General features: G+C 40.2%; 1 protein-coding gene across 1 annotated transcript in view; it reads right to left on the bottom strand.

The window, feature by feature from the left end:
- GRM8 (glutamate metabotropic receptor 8) overlaps positions 1 to 23,627 on the bottom strand; it is a 469,558-nt gene that overhangs the window by 11,922 nt on the left and 434,009 nt on the right. The window lies entirely within an intron of this gene.

Raw genomic sequence — 23,627 nt, forward strand, 5'->3', positions numbered from 1 at the left:
TTTGCAAGAATCACACTAGAAATGCAGATTATTTGTACGAATTCCCATAGCACTTTTTTTTAATAGAATGTGCAAACAGTGGCATCTCTTAAAGATGGAAGCCCATGTGGCAGCTAAATAATCAGAATCCATGGGGCTGAATCCTGAAACCAGTTAGTCACATATCCCTTTGTATGAGTTGTGTGGATTCCATGGACATGTAGATTTGGTTTTTTAAAAACTTTTGCAGATTTGTGCATTTTCATTTATTTTCATTTCTTTTATTAGCACTAATTCACTTTGCAAACAATTTTTTTTCCAAAAGTATCTGATTCTATCAATGAGTAGCTAATCGAATAAATTCTGCAAATCTACACACAACCTACAAAACACAGCTGGAACCTGATTTAACAAAACCCATGTATCCTTGAGAGCATGGAAAGCTAAAGACATAAAACAAATGTTCACGTACTATGTTGTGCTGTTACTTTTTAAAAGGCATTGGCCTCATTTTGCAGCTAAAGAAGACCAAGGTACAACAATAAACAACTGCCCAAGATCAGTGAGTGAATCCATACCAGACAGTTCTTAGGCAAAAAAACAACAACAACTAAGGACTGCCTCGGAAAGCTTTTCTGTCAGTGTTGAGCAATTGAAGTTTCTTCCCTTTATAACACACTTAGAATTAAGAGGCATGACTTAAATAGACATGGGAAAGAGAGCATTTGGCTATTAGGCAGTATAAAATGTAATAAATTAATAAATAAAGGCATAAATTATTCCTATGTAACTTCAAGCTGCAAGTATCCATCTTTAAAAACCATTTACCAAAGATTCACATAGTCAACAATTTATCTTTCTGTAGTGTATACATTCTATTCCATCCCACACCAAGGAAATCTCATTTCTCATATCTCTGCCCCAACTCTCCACAAAATCAGGCTATCTTTGCCCACCCACAAAAGTTTCTCCACATCTTCTTATAGGCAGACTTCCTTTACATAATGGTCTGGTCTGCCCCATCTTGAATAATTGGTGTCAAGGTGTACCTAAGCACAGCCTATGAGCCTTGCTTTCAGTACAGCTGGTGTTTCCCCTCTGAGTGTTTGCTGAGGTCCTTTTCTTTTCCCATCCCCAACTACAGGCTGATGCATTCCCACAGTTAGAATTTAGGAAAGGGTAGCCTCCAAGCAAACACTTATTTTGAAAATTTCAGTATAAAAATTACCTGATCCATGTTAGCAATGTGAATGTTTGTAACATGAGCCTGGAGAAAGAGTGTGCATCATGTCTGTGAGAAGAACACTAGGCGGGTTCAGACAGAGGAGTTCTGTGCATATCTGAAGGGACCTTCAGGGCATGTGGCTATCCTACCAGCACAGGCACAATTGACTAAATGTTAGGAATGAAGTTGCTACCATAATGAAGAAAATTGTGGGGAGAAACAAGAGCACTTCTTCTATGCAATGATTAAAGTAAAACACACATTACTTCAATTATAGCTAGCCTTTCTTTCTTTTGTAACATAGAGTAAGCATAGTAGAGGTGCTTTAGCCCTGCCCCAGTGCCCCTGCCAGAAACTACAAGTAGAGTCTCAATGAATCGTCCCTGCAATATCCATTGGCAGATCATGACCCATTTGCTTTAAGGCAGGATTCTTCGACAATATAAATTGCAGGAGCGCATGGCCTGTTTCAGACCCAGACCATGACATAGTGGGTAGAAATGGGGGAAGGCTCCCAGTCTCCAAGTAGGGTTCTAATCAGGGTCAGGAGCCGTGCACTTATTATACAGGAGGGTGTGAAAACTCTTCCAACCTGAACACTAAATTCATTTCTGAGGGATTTTTGAGACGTGTGAGGTAAAAGGTGGGGTGAGGAAGCAAAAGTGGTATGGTCAAAATACCAAAAACATAAAATTCTTACAGCCATTGATGAAGCCTAGAGGCAGACATTTGACCAAGTGGCTGGGATAGAGGAGGCATGGCCATGTTAGGAACCCTGGTTGAACAGATTGGCCCACAGGGGACCTGAGGTTCAACACTCGTGCTCTAGAATAAGAACAAAAGTCTGCTGAGTCTGAGAGAGGCTGGGCAAACTCGTGAACCACAACAAAGAACACCATCCTGGCCCATCTGAAACCTGAAGAAAAACCTTTAATTTTCTTCTTGGGGTTCGTTGAACACCTGACAAGCCCTCGATACATGGCTGGGATTCAGCTTTATAGATCACAAATTCTGAAGCCCTCCTTGTGCTTTATCCCACCACAGATTAGAAAAGCAAATGTGATTTCTCTCATGTACAGACTCATCCAATTGATAGAATATACATCTAAAGCCACTATGGAACTGGTGTGGACGTCTGACATGACATTAAGTACATGACAGCACAATTGCTTTTCTAATGGGGATAATATGTCATAATAAATAATTAACAGTTATTAGAATGAGAACTCGCAGTTCTAAGGAAGCTTTTTCAGGAAGCTAAAAAGCACTTTTGTTCATGAAAGCGTCCTTTGAATTCGGCCACTTTCCCTCCAGCAAATGTATCTCCCCCAAGAATTCTGCCTAAATTCTGGATGCCAGTGTGGAAACAGATTCCCTTTTTGATGTCACTTGTAAGTGGAAAAAGTCATAACAAGTATATATGTGCTCCCTGTTATGAAATGTAACACATTTTGCATGTACCTTCCGGAATGCACTCAATTGCTTCTTTTCTGTAAACTAGCATCTAGTTTTCATGGCGCCTCTACTCACTTCAGAGTTTGGGTGGAGATTACATGACGCAATGCCCCCTCTTCAAAAACATTTTCTGTACTTTGAAAATTGGCTCACCAGGGATGAGTTAAGGCTGGAAACTTCCTTTATGTCAGCTAATAGGAATTAATTATCTATGAAAGGTTATTCACCCATGAGAACCCCTGCCTGCATTCTGGTATAGTTCTCAGACACAGATTTTTAAGTTCAGTCACCACTAGGCCATGAATGAATTATTCTTTAGTTGTCCCTCCCAGCACTTCTGAACAAACAACAATTCAAGGAACTGAACCTGCAGGAGATGTTTGGGGTGTACAGCAGTAACTGGGGTCAGGCTTGGAAATGGAGGGCAGTAAAGAAATCTTTCAGAGCTTCAGCCAGCTGAAGTGCTCTTAATCTCTAAGGTTTTATTGTGGAAACACAAGCAGATGCTCAAAGAGTGGTATCCATTCCCACAACAAAGTTTTAAATTGACCCTCTTGGGAGTCTTAGGCAACCATCATCCTTTTAGGAAGAAATAAAAATAGATTTTCTCTGGCTGCATTGAATGGAATCACACTAAGCTCATCTCTCAGGTAGAAGGCTATGGCAACCTTATGCTAAATTCTCCCAGTAAAGCCGTACTAATCCTTGGTTATTGCATTACTTCATCTCACCTGTATTCATGAAGTTTTGCTTTTAGAAAAAATCAATAAACATTAGATTTAGACCACAAGATGCACATATTGAACTTTAGTCTTCCATGTTGTTATTTCACTTCAGTAATCAGCAAACCCACAATAAGTAAGGGAATGTCACAATTGAATTTTAGTGGTTATATTAGTATGGTTATAGTACAACATAAAGTATCTGAGTAATTAAGGAGCAACTGCTTGATGTGGAATTTAGCACAGTAATTCTTTATAAAGCATTGAAAAGTGAATAGAATATATAATGAAACATCACTGATGAAAAATGAAAAATTACTGCAACATAATATTGGATAAGGAGGGTGGATAGAAGATGTTCAAATCTAAATATTTTGCAAGTGCAATGCCACTTATAAGCATACATGGCCTGATCGATGGAACTTATTAAGGGATTTAACATGGACTTAGAAATGAAAGTTATTCCTAGTGAGTGCAATATTCCAAGATCATCCCATGGTTCCCATTTCTAGGCATAATCATGTAAAATCTATATGAAATACAATTCTTACTCATCCTGGATCTATTAATACTGTTGTGCATGCTTCACTTGCCAAAGTGGTGAGAAATTCCAGGGATAGCACTGTCAGGATTTGTTTCCTTTGGATGAAAGAGCAAAGTAATGGGATGTTGTAATATTTGCAAGCAAAGAACATTCAAGAAGAGTGTAGATGTAGGCAAACAGCATTCTAGTCGCTTTTGTAATGCAGCAGATGTGCTCACCTTACATCAGATCCCAAGAGGGAAGCCATGTTGCCCACTGAGGTTCCTTCAGATTTCTCTCCCTTCATCTCTTCCAAATGATAAACTGCTTTCTTGCTTGCTCACTTGCTCTCTCTCTCCCTCTCTCTCTGCCACCCCTCCCATATTTTGCAGTATTAATCAGCAATCTGGCTGAACAACAGAACAATGGATGATCTGTCGACAGCTCTAACCATACCCATTGCTAAACAGTGGTGATAGCTTTCTTCTCTAGAATGTCCCTTCTACATTAATGTCTGATCTTTCCATTCTTTCTGTATCCAACACCTGTGCAATTTGATTTCTGTACAATGTAATTAGTCTCTTATGTCACATAGTATGGGTCATGTAACAAAAAACAACCAGATAATTGAGAATGGTTCTCTGGTTTTGAGGAATTAAAAGCCAGTTGTACATGTCAGTCATGACAAATGGTCTTTCGCCCGCTTGCATAAAATATAGATGATGTATCTGTAAAGTTGGGTCTGCTTCCATCACAAGAAAGGGGTGTGAGTGGGAGGTGGGGCAGCACATTAAAGGCCCAGAGGAATGTTGTACAGACAGGGAGTGCTAAAGCTTTCCATTACACGTGGGTTCTTTCCCATCCCCCAGATCTTTTCTGCCATTGGGATCCAAGAACAGATGTCAACCAACATAAGAAAGAAAAATCTCCAGGGGGCTGTTAGAAAAAATGGTAGTCAGTAGTATAGCCACTAAAAAAGACAAAATGCATCCTCCCAAGGAGAAGACCAAAGAGGACATCAGTTTGCATACATATGGTATCTTTGTGTACATATGACTATTGATACCTCTAGTTGCAAACGCAGCATGCTTATAATTTACAAAGAGCTATAATGAATCTCACCATAGTGTGATAAGATTCATGGCCATTGGACAGCTATCTAAAATTACCTACAACCCACCTTTCATAATGAAATTGGACTGTGTAAGGGGACCAACTGCTGTCCAGGTGTGAACCATTGACAGCCAATGGTTCTTGGTGTTCTTTACCCATAGACTGGAATTGGGCAGGGCAACTCTTCAAACAGTGCACTGTGCATTAGAGAAAAGTACAAAAGGCCTAAATGACCCTCTGACTATGTGCCATTTTAGATGCTGAAAGGATGTCCTCACCTTTTTGCATTACACAGGAATGAAGAATACCTGAAATTAAAACAGTGAAACTGCCATTTCCACCTGACACTCTGAAGGAGTTAGACCTCTGTTATGCTGGGAAGGATAGTAATCACTGTATTATTTTTTTCCATGATTTTTAAAAATTTGTACCATATATCCCTGGTTACGTATCCTGAATGTTCTTTGCAGTCACTTTCTTTATCAATGTTTCTGAGAGAAATATTTTCATCTCAACCCAAAAGTTTCCAACACAGTGTTTGTGAATGCACATGGGTAATATTATCTGACATAATCGTTGGCAGTAGGAAAGGATCAGCTTGTGGAACTCTGAATTATAAAGGTAAAGAGTTCCTTAGACCCACACTTATTTGTGTAAAGAAGAAACCCTGTGGGATGAGTTTCCCATAGATAGTGACAGCATTAGGAAAGGAAATGCACCATAAGGAGTGACAGCAGCATTAGGGATCCAGGTTTGGGATGAAAGAGCTGCTGCTTTATTCTTATGTGCATACCAGTATAATACCTTCATTAAGTAAACAGAACAGTCATGAGAAATGCTCAAGCTTTTGAGATCCTTAGATTCTTGATTAGGTAAGATGGTAGGTATAAAAAGCATGCTGCCAGGTGAGAAACAGGAGAAGAAAGGATGCCTCAGTGAAGAAGGCATGATGATGCAGAGTCCAGAGTCTTCAAATAAGGGGAAGGGTTTGCAGACATTCAAATTGGACTGTTCAGGGTGATGTTAAGCTTTGACTTTGCATTGCCCATAGGGCCATTGGTTTCCTGTTCATAGTTTTAGAAGGAGGTTAGGGAAATCCTGCTCTGAGCTGATGCTAGGAAAAACTAAGGGTATAAGTGACTTTTTTTCTCTTGAAAAACATGCAAGCATTTCCTGTTCAAAACTCTAAATGCAACACACCTGTCTGCTGATAATATTTGCTAATTGTTGAACATGTCCTCATAATTGTTTTATTCCCAGTTCCAGGTTCAGTTGATTTCATCACAATTCTCTTCAATGGACTAAATCAGCCCCATTTAATCTATGGTAGTTATTTTCTCCATAAGTAAGCATGTTGAAGTCTTTGTATAATTATGCTTAAGAACAATAGGATATATTCTTATATATAAATATATAGAGAGGTACACATTGCATATATATTTGTTGTAGTGGACATACTTAAATCTTATGCTGGAAAACTGGACAGCAACAGGTAGAGCATCCATGCAGTAAATCCCCAAAATAATTGAAATATACATGGCTGAAATATCAGGGACCAATGCATTCCTTACAAATTGTGGAAAATTCTCATTACTATGTCTTATTATGCATGCACGCACACACACACACAGTTTGGTGCAGACTTAAAAAGATCTGCTTCTTCACATATTACTAGCTTTCAGCATATTCCAAAAAGGCAGCTGCATTTCTTCCTGTCATTGCATGCGTGTATTTTACAGAAAATGAGACTAGATAAATAACTATATCAATTGTTTTGCCACTGTTTTTGAATTGTTGCGATGGTACCGTAAACAAACAAATGAACCAACACATGAAAACAAAAACTCAGAAACAATAATGTTGTGAACACAACATACTTTTTCCCTTTTTACTTGCAGAGAAAAATAGTAAGGGTAGAAAATGTTGTGTAAACATAATTATATATAGGTATCTTCATCTACATAAAATGTGCCATGTTTAAATTGCTGATGCCACAATGATTATGTCAAATTAAAGAACCGTACATAGCATGGAATTTAAAAGCCCCTGTTTGGGATGAGATGTCATGCATTATGCATTTAAGAAAGTATCAGATTTGATGTTTTTGCATTACTGGATGAAAGAAAAGTGGTAATTAGGAAGATCAAACCTGCAGAATCATTCCTTAAGAGAGGCCTTGTTGGTATGCAAGTGGATGCAGATTTCCTTAACTCTGAAAGCAAATTCATCAAATACCTTCAGGAAACACCACTGTTCAGCTTCCTTTTCTTTTCTCTCCCCCTCCCCGGTAATACAAACAGCATTATCCAACAGGGGATTTCCGCACTGCCTTAGCCTTACACATAGAATATATGAATAGATAGCCCAAGCTCACATTTACAGCCCACATGGCACAAACAGATGGTGCCTTAAGTTTGTGAGAGGGCTGCACATTGCAAGTGAGACTCCGAAGCTGAAAAGCTGCAAGAAACTGCCCAGGAGAGATATCATAGTAAGGCCACACTAATATGAAGAGTTCAAGAGACTGGCAGCACACAGCAGCAAAGCACAACGGCATTGCACTGAAACACGGGCTATTTTTAACCTGTACCAAAAAGGAATCTGCAGAAAGCAGCTGTTTTGCAAATGTTATCATCTTTTCTCTTCCAACTGCAACATTGGTGACTACTTCTTCATCTCATCCTCCTCTGTGCTGCCCAGTGGCTTTTCTGGTTTTGCTACCTGATTAAGAATTGAAAAAGGTGGTGCTGGTGACAGCGGTAGGTGAGTTGGCCGGTTTGGCCAAAGTTTGCAGATGTCCTGCATTGAACTGGGAAGTGCATATATGCATGTATCTATACATGCATTTTATTACATTTCTATACCTTTTCCCTCCTACAAGGAACCCAAGGTACTTACAGGATCCCCCTCTTCTCCATTTCTTCAGTTTCTTAAATTGTGGTGCCCCTCTTTTTGAAATACGTATTTACTATCTACCGAAATCTTTTCTCATTGATTTGTTAATACACCATTTATTGCATTCACTGGTAGAAATGATTAGGCTAGATTTCTGTGCCTCATCCAGCTTTTGAAAACACTGGCAAAAAAAATTGCACAGTTCCTTCTGAAGGTATGAACATTTTGAGCAGATCTATGTGTTTTTGGAAGAGCAAGTTTGTGCGCGTACAGACAAATGTGAGTTCAGCAAATTGGGGGGGGAAATCCAGGGCTGTCAATAAACAGCCAATAGAGCAAAGGGTAACTGACAACCCACAAAGTATAGATGGAAAAAATTCAACAAAAGACATACATCACTAGTTTGTTTTTTTCCTCCCCTTTTTCTATCCCTTTCTGGGAAGCCTTTAACAGCTACCCAGTCTTCTATACTAGAGAGGAAAGGAAAGGAGAGGAGCAGAGTGGAGAAGAGAATCAGGGATTACTTAACAAAGCATTATAGAGTTGGATACAACAAACTCTATCAATATGGTATGATCAAACATCTTCATACGTTCATGAAGGATAAGTATTGCAGCAACTGCGAATGTGAAGAGGATAAAATGCAATGTTATTTACTGGAGTTTGTCTGTTCCAAAATGCATTGATGGGTGCAATCTGATACCCACAATATGTGCCACTGACTAATTAATTCAGTTTGCAATCTCCATTTCAATTCAGGTTCTATATAAGCTAACGACTTCATGGCCGCTACATACGGCCACACTTTGGAACTTTTCTGTTTCTTCTTCCAACCACTGTGTTTTGCACCATAGCCCAATAAAGAATTCTAGACAACATTTTTTTTTGTGGTAGTTTGGTTGGTCTAACTGGATTTTGCATTTTTTCCTCTCATAGAACATCATGGCTATCTTCTTTTCTAGAGAACAATTTTTGGTTATCAAGTCTTTCCCATCTCGGTGAAAGATCTTTTATGGCATTGCGAATATGTATCATGCATAAATCAGTCCAGAAAGAGAAGCATAAGAGCATCAGACATGGGAGCCTTCAAGGACTTCAGTTCCTAAACTAAATTAAAAAATAAATACAACAGCAGAACAGACTTTTGTTCATTTTCATTGACAGATTTTTAAGTGCTGAACTATGGCAGCAAATATGCCATTTGTTCTGCCAACTCTTTTAGTGAACAGAAATGATCATGTTCCAAGGCCAGTGAATTTAAATATTACATGTAGTACAGCATGTATTTTATTTTATTTATATGTTAATTGCTATATCCCAGATGACAAGGAAATCCTTGCTATGGTTTTTAATTGTTCAAGGATTTCCTCATTTCTGTTCACTGTAAGGGTATGAAAGATTTGATGTTCTAGCAGGACCAGCCTAACAACTTTGGATTCCTGACATGACAGGATTTGAAGAGCTTCAAGCTATTTTGGAAAATTATTAGTTGAGCAGGCAGATGCCATCACCGTATCTTGACGAGGGATGTGTGAGGAAACCTGGGCTCAACCCGTGGACTCCAATCTGCTTTGTGGCAGCTGTGAGTCCAAGTTCCTTGGGAGTAGACCAAGTGTTCACCTCTACTCACCACTGGCGCCTACCACAAAAGTTGTATGACTGCTGAGCAAGGGGTGTCCCTTTCAGCATCACATGCAGCTGCCTTTGTGCTTCTGCATGTGATTTGTACGAAAGTTGGCAGTTGTGCAACTATGAATCTAGCACAAGATGCATAGATTCCTTGGTGGTTCATCACAACCCTAGACTCAGCCCCTATGTACAAAAAGGTCTGATATAGGGATAGGGGACATTTTTTTGGTCCAGTTTGCATTTTTATAAGAAATTATAAAATGTACAATTCCAGGAGCATTGTGTAAATTGGGACACATTTTTTTGTATTTGCACTTGTGATTTGGTTCTTCAAACAAACACATGCCCAAAAAATGAAAAATAAAAACATACAAGAAAGCAACATATAATTTTAAAAAAAACTGTTTGAAAATGTGTACTAGGCAACATTGCATATACAAAGATATTTTAAGAAAAAATCATATGAAAAGGCCTACAAGATTTTGTGAAGACTTTTTTTTAAAGGTGAAAACTGATACAGAAGCCAGAAGAAACTAGAGATGAGAAAAGAGAAGCTGAAATTGATAGACTCATCCATCCCTAGTCTGAGGTGTGAAGTAACGCTTGCTTGTTTCTCTAGTTTTCAGTATATTATGAAATTTCATAAAGGATTGTTTGTAGAACAGTGGTGCCTTTCTAGTATTATTCTATTCAGAATAATAATCACCCTCTTGTGTTTTAGATAAGTGGATGACAGATGGTTACAGGGTAATGAACATGGCATGCAGACAAGTGGTAAAAGCTTCAAACAGCATCTACCAGTGAAAGACTGGCCCTACCTAGTTAATCCTTGGTATCCTAACAGGGATATTACAACTCTGCCGAAAATTTTATCTTAATATTTGAGGACATGCCTCAAAAGTCTGTAAACTTGTGTTGCCAATTGGTGTGTGTGTGTGTGTGTGTGTGTGAGAGAGAGAGAGAGAGAGAGAGAGAGAGTGGATGTGTGCACATCCAAAGAAAGGCACTTCAGTCAATGAGAGAAGAATGGCTGCATTTCAAAGATGTGCACAACTGAGCACATTTGAGGAAATATACACAAAAAATCCATGTGTTTTCATGCAAAAACAAACCAATGAAGCATACTTAGCTTCAGGGTGGAATTCCAAAAACTTCAATGAGCTTGAATTTGCTGACTCACACTGTGCTGAGCTGGGACTCTGGAGACATGAATTCTAGTGTCAATTCAACCATGAAGCTCACTGAGTGACTTTGAGCCAATTGTTTACTCGCCTAAGTAACCTCACTGGGTTGTTGTGAGAATAAAATGAAGAGAAGGAGGATTCATGTTTTTGGGTTCTTTGCTAGGAAAAGATGGAAAATATGTAGCCATGTCCATGCACACAAAATTGATTTATTTTATCATTTTGGATAACAGGCAGTATCCTGTGATGTCCATGTGCCTGTAGGCTCCACTGCAGTGCAACATAGTACTAGTGGTCTAAACAACCAGAAATAAATTAATATTTGTCTCTTCTTTGATCTTGGGCACCAAGATTCTCTTGGTTAACTGGCTCAATATGAGAAACTTGCACCTAGAACTCAGTGTTCATTCGGTGTGTTGTGAGAATCTGAGGAGAACCTAGGCTGTTCTAACTTGTCTCATTATTAACTCTCTGCCTTTTCCCCCAGTACTCTTCTGTTTTTTCTGCCTTCATTCACTTTGGTTTAGGAAGCAGAGCACTGTTGAGCCTTTGTTAGAAAAAAAAAGCCTGGTAAATGGACTTGATAAGTCACCACTTGCCCCCAGGCATCCCATAATGAGAACATAATATCTATCATCCTCGTAATATCTGTCATCTTTTTCTGCTTTACCTCCTCTCTCCTTCTCCCTCTCATATATTCTCTCTAGGAGGTAGCCATACAGCCAACATGACCCCAGCCAGCAGTCAGAGGGCTTCAGTGGAGATGTCTTGCTGAGAGAATAAATAGATTTAACTTGACCACAAAGGAAGAGAAGAAAGGAAGAGCAAATATGGTACCAATGTAGCCAATTGAACTATTGATAGCAGGAGCAACAGTGATAAATGCATGGCCCTCAGGCCAAATGGTAGCACTGAATGGTTCTGGAGACAAGCCAAGGTGAAATCCATAAGAGCTGAACTATACCCAACTTCCTAATGCCAAAAGAAAAGGGAAAAAAATATGCCCACATAATAAGATTATTAATTCAGCCATAATGGAAAAGAAGTCCTGCTGCACAAAACATGGGTGATTGCCAACAAACTCAGAGATAAATGATGCAGAAAGATCTAATACAATACAGTCACATTTGAGTGTACTAGTACCCTTATGCACATACAACCTCTTTGTGGTTTCAGACTGTGCTCCTGAAACTAGGGCAATTGTAGCCGCTCTAATGAACGGATTCCAAATCAGCTTGATATCTTCAAAAGGGAATGGCAGTGATAGAATTCTTTTAAATTTAACAGAATCAATGAACACCAACTAGGTTGGCCTGAAAGGGGCCATCTGGCACAATATCTTGATACTGCAAAGTAACAAGAAAGGGTGGTGGAATCAGAGAGGATCAGAGGCTCTGTGAAGTTTTAAACGCCTGCTCTTATTCCACAAGTTAATCCATTTAGATGGAGGAAACAAATGCAAACATCAGTTAACGACAAAGCTTTTCTGGATTGGTCAGACTTGGACCATTTTGCTGAGGGTAATGGCCATTGAGGGCAAGTGTCTGGGGCTCTACCCCAGAAGAGTGAAAAGAGGACGATTTCTATCTGTATTTAAAAATGTAGGAGATCATCTGGAGCTGCAGCAATGTTAGCTGCAGGTGGTAACAATTTGCTTTGCTCCTCACTGCCCGTTCCTTTGATATTCCTCTGCTGCTGCCAGTCTCTCTCTCCCTTTCTCTTTTCCTGGCAGGTTTCCTCCTTCTGTTTTCAATGTCTGTCCCTTGATAAATGCAGCTTGATAAAGTACCTCGACCCAGCTCCAGCTACCGACTTCACCTACAGCAGAAGGAATGCAGCAGCGGTCTGCACAGAAAACTTTAAACCTCTGCCACAGCTGCAAGAGGCAACAAGTTTGGCAGCCACAGACTCACCCACTCTCTCTCGCAACTGAAAGTGGTGTGTGTGTGCTGGCAAAAACTTGTAGAAGAGGGAACACAGAGAGACCCCCAAGGGGTACAGTAGTGATACGTTTTCCTCACAGGCCAAGGGAAGGGAAGAGAAATCCTGCTGAATGTGAAAATGGGAGACAACTTTGCTCCATCCCCACTGGCTGCCTTATTATTTCCTATTTCTTAGAACCTTTAGGAGGTTTGTGTATGAATGCTCTGCTCAGCCACTGAAGTAACTGGGCAGTCAGAGGCATTGTGCCTCCAAGCAATGCACATACACTGGGGGGGCAGCAATGTTTTGAAGCCTGTGAGCCAGCTTGACAGTTTTAGAAATTATCAAAAGCAGATGCTTTGGGAGGCATAGCTTGCCAGAAGGGGCAAGCAACTTGCCCACAAGGAAAAGCTAAAGCTGAGCCTGGACCCCAGACAAAGCAAGTCCCTTGAACCCTTTCAGCACCAGTTGAATTTGCTACCATATCAATTCAAATAATAGTAAGTGGGAAGAGTAGGATAAGAAAAGAATCCAAGCTGCATTGGTTCCTGCTAATGCTACTTTGGCAACCCCGGCAAGCCCTCGAATATCACTGCAAGCAACCTACCAGTGTTAAGACCAGAGCAGAGCAAGGTGTAGAGAAGCACAGATGCCCCATTTCCACCTTTGTTTCTTACTGAATCTGAACTGGACAAGCCAATTCAGGGACAGCCATTTTAATACAGGAATAAGAACAAAGCCATCCATAGATTTTTTGGAGAGGGGTTTTTATTGGTTCCCCCCCTCCCCCTCAGCTTTGTTATACACAGCAGAGAGACAGATCCCTTAGAGAAATAATAGTAAAATCTTCTGAAGTACATTTGCACCTACATTGATCCCTTTTCTGGGGAAGCCCTATTTTACAATGTGCCTAGATCTGTCCATTTGTTTACCCATTTAGCTATCTCTCTGGTTCGTGTGTATTTTAAAAAATCTTATGAGGATCTACTGACAGTTTTAGAATGCTACACAGTACTGGATGTTTAATGGGTCTTTCTCTTGGTGAATATACATAGGACTGCAGCTTAAGAAAGAAGAGGGAATGGCAAGAAGGAAGGGGAGAATTAGATGAAGCCATCACAGAAACCAAGTAGCTGGATGCATGTATGTATTATCATATTGCAAGGCTACAGTTCATTTCTCTCTCAAACTATCAAGGAAAAGTTTTCCATCCATCCATTGTCCCAACATGGCAGTGCACGATGAAGCAGGTGGCAGGAGCAGGACTGAGGAGGAAATTCAGATCCGCTCAGCCACAGAGCTCAGCAGGTTTGTTGGAACAGCTTAATAAATAAGTACCGGATTGTCTTCATGCATGCACCCAATAAATACAACCACTATCCTATATGTATTTTTTCTATTATTCACCTAGTCAGAAATCAAAGCTAGCTAGCTCCCCCTCTCCCTGCATGATTGGAGCAATGATTGTATTAATAAAACAGCTAATCAACTTGTCAGTAAAGCTATCTGCTGGTATTGAATGATGTGGCAGCAAATTTAGCCCATTAAAATCTAATGTGCTATCTAAAGTGATCCATGGCCTTGCTCTAAAAAGGTAGTTTCAGCTTCAAGAGCACATAATTCAGTATACAAGTAATAACAAATGTTTCTATGCATGTACAGAGTACCTTTCCTTCTGTCTAGAATGACTGCAGATCAATGCTGTACAAGTAGCAGTATGAGCAGAACCACCTGGAGAACCAGCCAAACTTTCCATGAGGAAATTATAGTTACAGATCCTAACTTTAATCTGTTTTTTAATAATGGCAGAGCTACCCAGTCATGGTCTTATTATTATGTAACATGCCAAGAATGAAGCAGTTTTAAAGTAAGAATGCAGTGTTTCAGAACCAAAGTAATAGACACTTGCCTGGGGCAGGGATCCTAAGATCAGATCATTTAAATCCAGTTGCAATCCCAAATAGAGTGTTATCCATCAAAAGCATATTCCGTCTTTGCCTCCTTAACAGGTTAAAAAGACAGAAGTAGTTTTGGACAATGACAATTGGAACCCTCTCCTTAAAATTCCTGATCTGAAGCAGGTAATTGCAGGATAAAAACTTTGGAAACACTACTAGTAGGGATAAATTAGAATTTTTTAATGTTCACAAATCATCACATTTAATTATTTGGTTCAAAACCCAGAACAAGAGCAAAAACAGCTGGGATTTTTTAATTTTTATTTCTTTTTAGAAATGTTTGCAATTAAAAAAAAAGCTTTAGTCAATTGGGGAAAGTACATGCTCCTGAAAAACACACATAGAAATGTGCATTGTGCCCGTTGGAGAGATGCACAGTTCCCACTGGAGTGAGCTTAAAATGCATCCAAAATTTAAATAGTATTGAGGTGAATGAAGCTTGAAACCACAATTTGGAGAATATTTATCTAGCTTAAAAAATGCTAGTTTGGCTATTTGTAGTCCCAAAGTCCATCAAAGTCCACTGACCAGTGCCCCAAAAAAGACAACAAGGGGATTCCCAAATGCATCCTAAAAGAGCAGAACTTCATAAATGAATAACACACAGTGCTCAGTGAACAAATTTAGAAGTGCAGCTTATCAGCAAAAGGAGAAATGCCATGTTCTCTTGGCCATCTCTCTCAACTTCCTTTTATTAATTAGTCAGGATAAGGGCAATCTATAACTCTAGCAGGGGCACAATTCTGCCCCATGTGAAAACACGGGCTATACACTGGACCCTGCAGCCATTTTACTCTGAGGTAGAGAGTGTGCTTTTGATTTTTACAACATGCTGCGTTAATTTCTTTGTGTCTCTCTGATGACTACAGTTTAAGAACCAGCCTGAACTGTCAAAAAGCTTCCATGTTGCTTTGTACATAATTAGAATGCATTTTCTGCATGTTTTTAAAAAGCCATTTGTAGCTTCTTCTGCTCCTATGATCATTCTTTTTTATTTTGTTTTATTTTTTAAGGCCATTCAAACACCCTGTTGAACAACTGGGCAAGGCTCCCGAGTTGATATCCTTGAAATTGTTGACTTCAATTATGTTCACATTTTTGAGTTCATTTTATTTCCACAGCTAATTGCCTTATGTAAGGTTGCCTTCAAACTATATCTCCATGGTTGCCACTTTCAGGTTATGTAATATACAGCAGCCTAAGTTCTCTTAATGGGTTTTCTATGTTCTTTCTGCTGTGAAGACTGCCTACCCCCACTCCCTTCTGCCTGTGCTATAATGCACTGCACCTGTAAACTCTGTAAGCACATTCCTCTTTGTACAGGAATGTGAGGCCACCTACAAAAAAAGCAACAGGATTAGGCATTTGATTTAAAGTAGACATCATCTCCCCCCTGCTGCCCCAAGCACTTCCACCAATGCTCACCTAAATTTCAGAAAATGAAAAGAACATTGATTTTGTCACTGAAAGAAGAGTCATGGCACCCTTGTAGCACATGGAAAATTTTAACAACCAGTAATGCTAGAGGCAGACCTAATGATTTAACTGAGGGCATCCAGTTATAGGGCAGGAAATGTAATAATGTAATGTAATGTAATGTAATGTAATGCAATGAATGAATAAATAAATGCATGCATGCATGCATGAATTGTAATAAATAAATAAATATGGTGGGGATCCCTTTTTGAATAGCCGTTTAAGCAAGGTAATGGGTATGGAATTACTGAGGGTATGGAATGGGCTTCCATGGGAGGTCGTTGAGGCCCCATCGGTGAAGGTGTTCAAAGATAGGCTGGACATGCACATGGTGGGCATGTCATGAGCGGAGCCGGCTGGAGCCAGGGGTCAGACTAGATGGCCCGGGAGGCCCCTTCTGACTTGCTCTGTTTCTATGTTTCTATGTAATTTCAGTAGAAGCAATGCTGTCCTTGCATGGTGAAATGGTTTTGTCAGATTCCTTCTTCCGCTCCATCATTTAAGGTCCAGAAGTCCTGTGCTTTTGTGCATCTGCTCATTGGGGCAGACATAAACCACCTTGGGCTGTGTCTCTCAGTTGATGGAACCAGCTCCATCAGCAGAAGCAGAGGACGAATTCCCCTCTCCCCTCCCCTCCCCTTCCACACCCTCAGTGTCTATTTTGGAAAATGCCACAGAGCAGATTCTTGCGTGGTCCAGTGGGATAAACTGAGGAGGAAAGAGGGGGAAAGTCCAGTCATGCTAGGAGGCTCCTGCTAGCCTACCATTGAATTTGACCCTTTTTGCTGGCCTGGAGCCACTGGATGTCAATACACTGTTACCACTCCTGTGGTGGCTTTTAAAAGTTACAAGAAGGTATGTGAGAGATCCCCTACCAACATGGTAGGGTTTCTCTCATCTTCCTGAAACCTTTTGGGGATGCAAAGCACTGTCCTTGAAGTGGCACTGAAATGGTCACCCCAGCTGTGCAATCTGCAAATCAGTTAGAGAACGTGAAGTGCACATTTTGGTCTGCTCCAAAATTTTGAAACAGTCTGCTCTGGAATTCCCTATATTTGTTACCTCTGAGCTTTGCATAGCTATCGTTCTTTTCCTATGTTCATTCTATAGTGAAGCAGTGCATCAGTTCTGCCTTTGGATGTTAAAATGAGCATATATAGATTGGGAAGGACTTGGTGCCATGTGTTGCTCCGTTATTCCACCCAGCTTGGCCCATCACTGCAGATTGGCCACTTGGCCTGGGCATATAAGCAGGCCCACTGCTGGATGGTGGGCCACCACTGGTGGGCTGCCCTGGCAGAGTCAACCTTGAAGGAGGTGACACCAAAGGAAAGTGTCCCTGAGGGTGCTTTTCCATTCATCCATCACCTGCCCTTGCTTAGGCGAGCATAAATCTGATACTGTGCCTGGGGAAGCCCCTGGAGTCAAGTGGGTGGTGTCCCAGTCAGTGGAGTGATGGGTACAGGGAGATACGGGTCTGGGAGAAAGACTGGCCAGGTAAGGGGAACCCAGCTCATATAGCTAACAGCTGCGCCATGTTCCAGTCCTCTGTCCACTCACAGTTTTCATGATTGCCATGTTAACCTACCCTCAGACCTCTGGATGCTGCTTCTAAATGCCAGATCAGTGCAGAATAAAACCTCCCTTATCCATGATTTAATAGTGGATGTGATGGCTGATATAGCATGTGCAACCAAGAAATGAGTGGGTGAACAGGCAGGAGTTAGTCTCTCCCAGTTGTGTCCACCAGGGTATTGGTTTGGTATCAGCATAAACTGGAGTGTCAGGGAGAGGGATTCACTGTAGTCTATAAGAGTCCTTTTTCTTATACCTGTCCATCAGACAGCATATACCTGTCCCTCAGGCAGGCAACCCTTCAGTCTCCCCACATGAGCTGATGGAGGTGGACTCAGATGTGATGTTGTCCTCTTCCTGTCCAGGGTTTGGTCCTGGGGGATTTCAACATTCATACTTACATCACACCATCTTGGGAAGCTCAGGATTTAATGGCTGCCATGACAACCATGGGACTGTCCCAACATGTTATATAGGAGGGCATAGTCTAAACTTCTTCTTCTCAGCCAGATGTGAGGATGGTCCTCTGAGTTTTCTTTGACTTGGCCACTTTGTCATGGTTGGATCACCACTTTCTGAGAGTTAGACTGATGGTGGTTTTCCCCTCCATGAGGGTGGGGAGCCTGTCCCCAGGGGAGCCAAATGGTTTCCAGAGGGTTTTGAAGGATTTTCCTCAAATACAGCTGGCACTCTTTTGAAAGCACTCTGATCACACCGAGGAACACAGAAATCACCCAGGCAGTTGAAACAATCACTCCTGAGTGCCCTCTCTGTTGTAATTATTGTACAGCCCTATGGTCGACCCTGGAGTTGAGGGATGAAAACCTTAGAAGACAGCTTGAGTGTAGATGGAGGAAAACTCCCAGTGGATGCAATCAAAACCTGCTGCGGGTGTATTTGGAGGCAGTGAGGGTAGCAGATAAACAATGCCCCACTTCCTCTATTCAGTCTTTCCCTTGCCATCTAGAAGATGCTTTTCAGGGTTGTGTAGAACTTATTATATCCTATCCCAAAGGCATCATATTTTCTGGGCACTTCCAGGAATGAATGAATAAATGAATGAATAAATAAATTTCTTGTATGTCCCAGAACTTAAGACTCCAGAGTTAAAGCAGTTGAATCTGTGGAGACATATGGAACAACACCTGATCTGCTTTCGCTGGATGAGTTTCAGTTGGTATAGCCTGAGAGACCAAATCAAAAAAATCCATCAAGATGTTCCCTCCCTTTCAGTTTCCCTACTTAACCCTTATCAATGCTCTCTAGCAACAGATCTCCAGTGTTTCAAGCAGGATTCTGTCCTAGCCCTACCTAGAGATTTATTTACTCTTTTTGATGTTTTCATATTGCCCCATTCCCATAGGCTGTAGGTGGTTCACAAGAGAATACATCCAATAATGATTCAATTTTAACATAAAACAAGTATATTTAATAAAAATGAAGTGAGACCTAATCTGGGAAGGTATGTTGGAAGAGATACATCTTCAACTCCCTCTTAAAGGTGGAAATCTGGGATATGAGATTCATCTCTCCGAGCAAATCATTCCATAGTTTAGGGGCAACCACACTGAAAAAGTCAGCTGGATGGTTGACATTAACTGTGCAGATGAAGACTTCAGAAGATTAGCTGGTGAGCCAGAATGTATCAGCAGAGGCACTCCTGAAGGTATTTTGGACCAAAGCCATGAGGGGCTTTTAAGCTGATTACCAACACCTTGTACTGCATCCAGAGACAGATTGGCAGCCAGTATGGAGATAATAACATTGGTGATAAATGGCCTCTCTATGATGCCACTGAGACCAAGCTGGGGCCACATTTTGTACTATTTGCCATTTCCAGAGCAGCTATCATGGTAACCCTGTGTAGAGTGCACTGTAGAAATCAAGCCTAGAAGATATCAGTTGGTAACTCTAAGTTAGTTAGACATACTGGGATCAAACACGAGATGTTCTTGAAAAGCATTTGCTCTATTACACTAAGCTAAGGCTTTTCCTATAACCATGCCATAATTCTTTTATCATGTACTACCTCTTTTATCATGTATGGGGTTCCTGTATCCAAGCTTCTGTTTCTTCTCACAAAGGCTGATTATTCTGATCCTATGCATTTCTCATAAAAGTAAGCCTCTATGAGTTGAATAGGGCATACTCCAATGTGACATCATAATCCCATATACATGTACCTGGATGGAAGTCTTACTGAACACAGTGGATCTTACATCAGAATAAACATGCAAAGGATGAAAGTGTAGTTTTCAGAAGAAACAAATCCAACAACTCTACATGCTTCATAATATCAGAGTGTTATTAAAATACCCTTCTCCATTCATAAAACAAATATTAAGTAATCATAGCAGTGTAGAAAGATACTGATATATTCCTGCCTCAATATGTTGTATTCTTTTAAAAAAAAATGTTCTTTAGTTCAAAGTACTTAAATATTGCTGTGAGTCCCTTTTCTTGAATAAAAATGGTAAAACTCTTTCTTTTGCACAATGGGAAACAAGTATTCATCTGTTCACTCAAAACAGAGCTGTGGTAGGCACTAATATAATAAATGATATCTTTATTATCTGTTGAATGAACATGATTCATCCACCTGTCAAAACTTGTAAAACGGGTAATGCAAGGAAATTAAAATGGTTCTTTTCAGTGAATAGGGATGTGCTTTTGACAGCCATCTATCCTCAGCCAAATCTGGTGAGGTCTGCTCTGGTAACTTAATTTTACCCAGAGGTTTGTAAAACATCTGTTTTAATCATGCAGCCAATTTCACTCTTTATCCGACAGATCTGCAACCATCATGACATTAAGGAAAACTCTATTTCAGGAAGATCCTAAAGCTTTAATGCCTTGCTGTGCAAATGCAGAGAGTAAAAGGTTATATTGGATGGAATGTTTTCTCAGACATGTTCAGATTTTTAACAGCAGCAGCCTTCATGACATTTGCCTATGAGCTAGAGATATGTGCTTTATTACTTCTGGCTGGAGCACTTCCTGCTTCTCCTCCCCCCAAAACAGATGATTACATACTAGCTTGAATTGCTTTCTACTGCTATTATTGGGTTGCCTTTCTTCTAGAAATAGGCACGGTAAATGACAGCATAGTCATGAAGTGACAAAATAATGAAACAGAAAAGCAGTTGAATAATACTCTGCAGAGCTGTTGCCCTTTATTGGCCTGACACTTACTCCCAATGATGAAGGTTTATCATGAAATAAACCTTCATATTTAGTTGATGAACAATTTCCCATCACTGACAATCTCAATAAATCCTATAGCCAGCAGCTACCATAATTGCAAATGCTACAGTAGCAATAATAGTAAATGGAGACTATCCTATTTTGATATACGCAGGACTGAATGGTCAAGTTGTAGCAGTAGTAGATGCTGCTGATACTAACTTTCAGTTAAATCAGGGGAAGTTCAACTTCAAACTACTTGGATTTTTACTAAAGCCTTAGTACTGGTGCAGAATATTGCTTCAGGTGAGTAGGTGTCTGTGAAGAACTAAGGAACAGAATTTCTCTGAACAAGAATATGTGATCAGTACAAACTCACAAGTCTTTTCACATAAAAATCTACATCTGGTTTTCCCCTTCAGCATTCTTTTTCATCAACCTACTTTAGGCTGGGAAACTTCTTTTTCAGGAATGTATGATCAGCAAAACCTGAGCTCTCTGAATTCCTTCCGAAAACTGATTTCAGATCAAGTTTTGGTTTTTTTCTTTTTTTCACATGAAATTCTGTGCATTTTTCCATGCATATTTTCCAACTGTTTAAATCAATTATGTAGCTCTTTGAAGTGTGTGAATCCAATAAGAGGCAGGCAGGGAGTGAGAACTAAAACAGGTTTGCTAAGAAGTATAATTATGAAGCATGCAATTGTTAGATATTTCACAGTTTACACTTTTCAGAAAACCCAAATATATGTGATATCATAAACCATAACAGTGGATTATGTTACTGTATTTGAGCTATATTGTATTATATGAATTATATCCTGGAAGAAAATTATTACACTAGACAAACAAGGCATCTCAATTCTACTTGATTCTCTTTATGCCATATTGTGACATTTCAATTACCATGTGAACAAGTCTGTTATGTAAAGTTTTTCAATTTGTACAAAAATTCTACTAGTAAATGGCACAGCAGCCATCAATGTTCATTATTTGCTTTGGCGAAAGTCAACAGAGTTGTGCTGTCAGAGGTCACAATGCATCAGAAACACAACAGGTGATATAAGCCCATTGATCTTGGAGTAGGCTGTCTGTATGGAATGACAGAATTTGCAAAGAAAAGCTACAGTAGACAATCAAGTTTGGAAGAAAGCTGTTACTTTTCATCCAGTTTTAGAAGAAGGGTTAGAAACTGAATACACGTTATTGCTTTTGTATTCGCTAACTTAATGATTATGGATTGAACCAAGGATCCAAGAAGGGGAAGGGACATTTCATGAGAGGAATAGCTCCTTAAAAAGTTCCCCTGCCTGCTTCTTTAGAACCCCTCTCCTCTTCAGGTATAAGGTAAATTCACATTATCAAAGAAGAATTGGAATTTCACAATACTAAAGTAGAAAGTATTGGTTAACTCAAATGTAAAACCCTTGGGCATAGAGGTTCTAATCTGTGGAATGTATCTTCAAGAGGATGCCTCCTTATCTACTGCAGGAACCCATTTACCTGTATGTTGCATACTGTATGTTAGGGATGGGTAGGGGAAATTTTGGGGGTGGAAAATCCTTGATTTTGTCTTCCCAGACTCCAGGCTACTTTGCAGCAGCCCAGAGTATGAGTTCCTGGTGAGCATGGCCAGGGTTCAAGGGGCCCTTGCCAGGAACTGAGCAGCTCCATTCTTCCACGCCTGCCACTGCTGCTGGAAGCAGTGAGTGGAAATCAAGGTTGGCTGCTGAGAATGGCAGCTGCTACATTTGCTGCATCACTTTTCTTCATGCGACAGTAGTAGTGAGCAGAGAAAAAGATTGGCCACCAGGAACAGTGGCTGGGAAAGGCTGCTGGTTGCATATCCAGGGGCTGGTGAGCATTTCACCCTTGTATAACTTGGGTTTTAAGAATCGGACCCTTTGAATTCAGCAGAACTCAATCAGATGTTGCATTGATTACATAAAGCCCCTACTTTGAGTATGGTGCAAGACTGTTCTGCTTTGAATCTGTGTGCCTTGCAGAAAATGTTAGTTTGTGCAATATTTTCACCCACTGGCATTTTAGCAATGGGAAAAGATGCTACATGGTAAGAATCCTGAAAACTAACTTTGAAATGCCAAGAGCTCCTCCCAAATCCTGCCAACAGACATCCATGAGCAGAGCTTGGTTTGAAACTGCATGTGTGGTCTCTATTCACATTGGATCTGAAAAAGTCCACACACACTCTTCTGCATAGAGACACTGTACATTTGAGCATGCACTAAACATCCCAAAGAGAAACCAACCAAACATAAGAACTGTGTCAGAGTCCTGGCATCAGTGTTCATTGCTGTTGGTGATGATGCTTGTCAAACAATTGGTCATTTCAATTACAGTATTTTCCTATTTTTGCTGGATGTCCACAGATTGGAACTTTTCCAAGATTACCTGTGAAAGACTAGCATTCATTATCATGATACTATACAATTGTCCAGTTGTTTGTGGGTTTGTAATGTGTGTCTATTATTTCTCACCTTTTTCAGTAACAGTGGACAATGGGTATGTTTTCAGAAGTGAAACGTATAACAATCTATCTAAGTGGTACCCAGAAGATGAGCAAAAACATTGTTGAATTTTCATTGCTAGAATGCGGGGGGGGGGGAATTGAAAAAGCCTAGAGCATACTCTTGATAAGCCTGCTGAACAAAAGACATGCCAATCTGAGTCAGGTACAAAGAGAAATGATTTCCTCACACATAAACTGCAGAACCGGGGGTTATCCAATGAAGCTGAATGGCTTTAAGTTCAGATCAAACAAAAGGA

Source organism: Varanus komodoensis, unplaced genomic scaffold (assembly GCF_004798865.1).
Source record: "Varanus komodoensis strain SLA01 unplaced genomic scaffold, ASM479886v1 scaffold13_3, whole genome shotgun sequence".
Taxonomy (NCBI): Eukaryota; Metazoa; Chordata; class Lepidosauria; order Squamata; family Varanidae; genus Varanus; species Varanus komodoensis.